Source organism: Lacerta agilis, chromosome 6 (assembly GCF_009819535.1).
Source record: "Lacerta agilis isolate rLacAgi1 chromosome 6, rLacAgi1.pri, whole genome shotgun sequence".
Classification (NCBI taxonomy): Eukaryota; Metazoa; Chordata; class Lepidosauria; order Squamata; family Lacertidae; genus Lacerta; species Lacerta agilis.
In genome coordinates this window covers 42,448,920-42,455,593 of record NC_046317.1, presented here as the reverse complement: position 1 = coordinate 42,455,593, position 6,674 = coordinate 42,448,920, and positions in this window count along the sequence as shown.

Genomic DNA, 6,674 nt, shown 5'->3' with positions numbered 1-6,674 from the left:
GTTGGCAGGAGCTGGGACCGAGCAACGGGAGCTCACTGCATCAAGGGGATTTGAACCGCCGACCTTCTGATTGGCAAGCCCTAGGGTCTGTGGTTTAGACCACAGCGCCACCCGTGTCCCTATTCCCCTGACAGAGCATCAATTCTGAGAGATCCCTGGGAAGAGAGATTGATTGAATTTGGGAATTGTAGCTCTGTGAAGGGAATAGGGATCTCCGAACAACTCTCAGCACACTGAACAAATTGCATTGTTCCCAAGATTCTTTGGGGGAAGCCATGACTGTTTCAAGTGGTATGATACTGTTTTAAATGTATAGTGAAGATGTGGCCTGCTACTTCCCACGCCAACATTGGTTAGTGACATGGATTATTATAGCTGATAAGGGATCATACTATGAAGGAGATTTGGATGCTGGCACACACACACACACACACACACACGTCTCCACCATAGTCAGCAGTTGGAACTCAGTCCACATATTAAATCCTAATTGGAAAAGTATTTAATGTCCCCTCTCACATGCACTGAATGCATGAGGAAGAACTACATCCACACCTGCAAGTTGTGCCCTCTCAGCACCTGCTAGCCATACCCCACAGTGTGCTAATGATTCTCATTCATGCAGGAGGCCTATACTTGCCCAAGTGGGGCTGAGTAGGGTCTCTTCATATTTCTGCTGAATGCACTGCATATATGTTGGGGAGCTGTCCAGTGGGTATAATTCTGTTCTCCCCCATGCATTCAGTAAACATGTGAGACTTATGACATGAAGTGTGGACTGCTATCATTTCCAGAGGATGCAGTAATTTTTGTAAACTTTTGACTGTCTGAGTCACCTGCTTTGTGTTTATTTGCATTATTCCTATATCAAAACATGACTCACAGGGACTGTGTTTCTTCTTAAAACATGACAGCGATTGCAATTAAAGTGGATCTGTAGGATTATAAAAAAAGAGGCAGCGTAGCTCGACTAATTCACCAACTGCGATTCAACTAGAGGGAGAAATCTTAAAAGAAGTTGTGTGACTAATCTGTTAATTCAGCTCTTCCTAAACTTCTGAAAGCTGAGCCCCTTTTTAGGAAAATGAAAACAATTACAGTTCCTCAAGCTTTGCCATGTGTCATCAGTAGGGATGGTCGAATTTTCAGTTTGGGTTTCTCTCCATTTCTCATTATTCCAAACTTGAGTTCAGTTCTCCACATTTCCTCTCCAGTTCATGATGTTTCCTCCTTAACAGTCCTCATGAAAATTCCCCTCACGTTTGAAGTTTTCCTAATATATACATGTTTGTATGTTTTTGCAAAGCAGATTCCCTTAAATTACACATTTTTGCATGTTATTTTCACCAATATGCATTATTATTTGAATTTATATACCACCCTATACCCGAGGGTCTCAGGGCAGTTCACATATAACCCAATAATACTCCCCCCCAAAAGAGGCACATTTTAAAAGGGTATGGGATGTTGACCAGGTCAACCAAAGGCATGGTTTAAAAGGAAAGTTTTTGCCTGGCACTGAAAGGTGCATATTGCACACTTAACCCCAGTGTCCTCGTTTTTGTGCACATTACCTGGCTGCAAAATTCAGAGAAGTGCAAATTTTGAAGGACACCTGTGTTTCAGTTTGTGCATTATTTCAGAAAGTGTGAATTAGGAAGGTTCACCTTTCAATGCAAACAGAATCAAATTTCTCTCCTATCCTTAGGACTCATCAGGAACCATTTCAAAACAATCCTCATTAATATTGCACTTCTGTTTTCATGCATGTAGTCATGAGAAATGAAACAGTTGAAACATCAGGGCAACATAGAAAACACACGAAACAATCATTGGAATGACTGGCTGCTCCAGAAAATTTGAAACAACTGAATAGGCCCATTGACATAAAAACCCTGAAAACAAGCCTAAAGCCAGATTGAAGTGGATCCAGATAATCGCTGTCATCCAGGAATACTTGCAGTTGCTTCACAGTGTGACTCAGATCCTCAGATTTAAAATAGCCAGGGACATCTTTCAAATCATTTTGCACAGCAAAAGGTCTTTTGTTTTGTTTTGTTTTAAAGGTAAATCATCGGTAGCACGTACTGTGGCAGACATAGGCCTACAGTTTTAGAGCCCTGAAGCTTGAGCTGTTATTGGGTGGGTGGGGGGCATTTGCAACCAGCAATGAGGTCTGGGTTAACACTGTTGTCTTCTTCAATGAGGTTGTTTGCAACAACCTTTACAACATCTGTGCTGCCGACTCTCAAACTTTGGGATTGTTGAAATATATACAATGAAAAAACAATTAATTTCAGTCATGTGACTCAAATTGCGTCTGCTAGACCCGTTTTATAAAAGCAACGTCAACTAAAGTCACTTCTGGGGTCTCTCTGGCACTGAAGCTCCCAACTTCATTAGTTTCAGAATAGATCTGCCCCTGATCATGACAGTGGTAGTAGGTCGCATAATCCAGTCTATACATATGTGTGCGCACGTGTACTTTAATTGTGCTTGCATGAGAAATCTATACATCACCATCTTGCTATCAGCTCCACCCAGAGCATCTCCTGTTCAATAGCTCCCTCAGCCACAGTGCACCAAGCTCCAGATTTGCCCTGCCTAAGCGGGGCACTTGTAAGATGAGAGGCATTTAAAAACCAATTTGGGGAATGTTTGCTTAAGAGTGGAACATTTGCACAAAATGAAGAACCCCAGCCTTTGCATTTGAAGGATCCCGTTGGCAGGCTGTGCCTCATTCCTGAAAACAACACACGGCGCTTTTGCTTTGTGCTGGAAAACAGCCGGGATAAGGAAAGCTGGAGGCGTGCTGATGTTTTGAAAGGTGTCCAAGAGTAACAGAGCTCAACTCCCCATGGTAGCCTTGCCCCTTGTGCTTCTCAACCAGGGTGGTTGAATGCGTTACAGACCTATCTGAAATTTTGCTACAAATGCACAAATATTAATCTACAGCCGTTTCCTTTGCTTTCTTAAACATGAAGGAAGATGCTTGTCTCCTTTCCTCCCCTATAAATTGGTCTTGGTCAGAGGTGGCATGTTCCGTGTCAAAGTTTTGACCGCCAGGATCAAACAAACAAACAAACAAACAAAAGCCTTGTGAACTTAAAAGAGAAACAAATAAATAGCTATTACATTAGGTGGGGGGAGCGGGGGGGGCAGACCTTGTCTCTGTCAACAATATTGACTTTGTTCACTTCGAAGGAAGCAAAAAGAAGGGGGGGGGGTTCTCTCAGTGTGTAAAAAGAAAAAGAAAAGAAACCCTCTTAGTTTGGAAGGTGGAATGAAAAAAGACAGAGGTTACAGGAAATGGTAGGCATTTTTTGTTGAATTAAACCATTAGGAGTGACCCAAAAACCAAAGGGAAAGAAAGGAAACAACTGGATACATTTAGGTCACAAGAACCAGCCAAATGGTGAGCTGCAACCAATTATCATAAATGAATGTTTCTCTTTTATTCATGACCACCGTGCCTGCTCCCATGATGCTCTCTGTCTTTTTGTAAAAACAGATGAAACTATTTCATTTTGTTCTTATAATATTAGCTAGTGCAATTGATCAAATATTAACACATGTTGCAGTTAATAAGGGCAGAAAATTAATCACTCCTAAAGCCCCCTAAAAAAAATAAAATCTGCGGATGCTGAAGCTGATGGCTTTATATAGACATATATATGTTTACGCAGGATTATGTAACTTAGCTAATGGCTAGAATTATGACGTTAGTCATGCATTTTACATTAAAAGAGTTTTCGGGCCATGTTTGTGCAAGCTGTAATTACACCCCCTTGCTCTGCTATATTGCTTTGCCACACACTAAAAGCCAAACTCTGCTGCTGCTGCTGCTGCTGCTGTTGTTGTGTGTGTGTGTGTGTGTGTGTGTGAGAGAGAGAGAGAGAGAGAGAGAGAGAGAGAGAGAGGGAGGGAGGGAGGGAGAGGATACAGCACTCCAACCATGTAACCATGTAAAGGAATCAATAATTCAGAGTAAAGCTTAACTGGTTTTTTTTTTCAGACTTTGATGAAACATCAGCTTTCAAAATTTGACATTGGATATGAAATTAAACATTGATTTTTTTCCTGGCAAAAATGTATGTATGTATGATTATTATTATTATTATTTATTAAATCTGTATACCTCCCTTCATTTGTAGATTTCAGGTCAGTTCACAACACGTATGTACAGGCAACCCCCACCCATTTTGTGGGTGTTCAAATAATATGTGAGTGTGCACGTGCGTATTGCCATGAACCCAGGAGTGGCAGGAAAGGGTGCATAACGGGGCGTAGTGGGGGCTTAGTGACTCATAATGACTCATAAAGGTGGCAGAGTGTTGCCATCTTGTCACTTGGATAAGGTCACTGTACCTTTAAAAATGCAGCTATTCAAACCCTGAGGCACACTCATATTGTCAGGTCCTGGGCTAGCCAAACAAATTAACTTTAGTTGCTTGCTATGCCCAATTATAGTAGAACCGCACAGATGGGTGATCCCCCTAAAGCTTGCCCCCGAATGAACTGGATTTTTGAAAATGTTCAGTTAGAGCACTGGAAACCCCTGGTTTAACCACCCATTCACCTTCCTTGCTAGCTCCCTCCCTGTTCCCTAAGGAAAAGAACGGCCCTTGAGGATGTGTGAGGGGCTGGCATTCAGATGTTCACTGGGGTGCGTCTCCTCATGAACCACTAGGACTCTCCAGAGTGCTCCCCATTATGCGTGATTTTGCATATTTGTGCAGAGGCCAAGAATGGAACCCCCACATAAATGTCACCTGTACTACTGGTACTACTAGTACAAAGGTCCCTTTGCAGTGAGTTCCAGCACCTTTTCTTCTAGGGGGGGAAAAACCCCCCACTGGTCTTAAGGATGCTATCTGAAAATGTAATGTGTAATTCAGCTCTGTGTTTTGCTTAATAGCTTTTGGTTTAAACTCATGTTTACTTGCTAGATTAAAACTTCAATAGCCATCATCCCATGTGAATGCATTAGCTTAGTTACAGTGCAATTAAAGTGATACATTTATGGATGAACAAATAAACCCCAATCCATCCTCCTTCAGTTCATTGGTGGACCTTCAGATCTCATATTTCAGCAGCGCCCTTTGTGATGACAAAAATCCAGCAACCCCCCCCCCTCACTTCATTCTAAATCATAGTTGTGCATCCCCTGCAACGCCCCCAAGGTTTTGCGCCCAGTATGACTGAACCAGTCATGCTCCCCTAAACCTGCCTCTGTTCAGTTTTTCTAGCATTCAATCAGGCCCGATTTGTTTCATTTTGGGCAGATTAAAAAAAAAAGAAAAAGAATGCAACAATTCTGCCTATAAATAATATACATGATCACACACCTTTTTGTGATTATCTTTTTCTGTAAGATACCGGTACATATTTTTACCAAAAAATACATATTTCTGCATGCATACACTTTCTGTGCACCAAAACCACAATATCTCGAGAAGGGTGTAGTCGGAGTTGAACCGGGAGTAAGTTCGGGACTGTTGAATTGGGTCGGTTGTCTGAGAAAAGCCAACGAAATGGATTCCTCCTTCACTGTTATGCAGATTCTTCTGCCATTCACAGCAAGTTTCCACCAAGTGATACGTAAAGTGTCTCCACAAAAATATCAGCTATTGATGGGCTGGTCTTCCTGAAATTCCCCCCTCATACAAGAAACTTATGCAACATTGCAGTGCCATGTTGCACATAGCTTAATTGTGCATTGTGTGAAAAAATTCTTTCTCTTCGTTTGCTCTGTGGTCTCAGTGCTTGATCCAAAGCCCACTTGATAAAAAGGGAGCCATTCCATAAGCCTCAAGGAGGTTTTAACATGTAAAGAATTTTTTTTTGTCAGCATGCCTGAGTAATCTGTTTGCTTGTTCATGAATGTCTTTGGTTTAGTAACGTTTGCTTGAACGTTAAACAAAAATGTCCCCAAAGACTAAGCTGTTGGAGATACTTTGGCAGACTCAGAAACATCCCTGTCCAACACCTGCTGATTTCATAATGACAAGAAATTTTGTTGCAGATCTCCTGTGTCTGAGAATTAATATTTTCCCTTCTCCTGAATTAATCCCAATGAAATCCATTCATTTTTAAAAATAGGCATGCATGCCGCAAAGTTTTATTGGTGGGATCTGTATACAATTTGGCCTATGAGGGACATTCCTTTCAGCACATGCTGTGCCAGTACAGACCACCTTCCTCCTCTTTTCCATTTTCCAATGGAGATAGCCAGAAACAGAAAATTAAAAAACAGCCCTTTTCTTTTGTATATTTCGGCACCCCTAATGTGGTCACCAAGGCATTGCTTAGAAACACAAACATTACGGCACATATGGAATCCTACTGCCTAGTGGAGCCGTCCTAAAGCAACATGTTAAGTTGCAGGGGGCATTTGTGGGGCAGGGGGATTATGTTCATGTTAAAGCAGCAAACTCCAAATCAGTTTCTGTGCAGCTGAAAGAATGTATTTGAGATGGAAAAGACTTTTTCCTCTGGATCTTAGAACATAAAGTCCACTCTGTATTTTGACCAAAAGGCAGCTGGCCTTATCCCAGAGTTAAAAATCATGATGGCAACTTCCTTTCTGTCACATTACCAATAATATTAGCTTGCTCTTCATATTTAAGTGCCATTTTTGGCTCTTTCATAGCAAAGTGAAATTATGTAAGATA